Genomic DNA, 294 nt, shown 5'->3' on the forward strand with positions numbered 1-294 from the left:
TATTACGCCTTCTGTGAAATTGCTTAAACATGAAAGTGTTGTGCTTTGACCAAGTCGGAGATATTCGTCAACGGCGTCAGCAGCACAACCATAAGCAAGCATACGAAGAGCCGCCGTACACTTTTGGAGTGGAGATAGACCTAACCTTCCAGTTGCATCTTTTCTTTGTTGAAAGAAGGGAAAATTTTCTGAGAGGCGATCGACAATACGCATGAATACCACCTTGTTCATGCGGAAACGTCGTCTGAATAAATGAGGCGGAAATGTAGGATTTTCACTGAAGTAGTCATTCCA

The sequence above is a fragment of the Brassica oleracea genome, chromosome C3 (assembly GCF_000695525.1).
Source record: "Brassica oleracea var. oleracea cultivar TO1000 chromosome C3, BOL, whole genome shotgun sequence".
Lineage (NCBI taxonomy): Eukaryota > Viridiplantae > Streptophyta > Magnoliopsida > Brassicales > Brassicaceae > Brassica > Brassica oleracea.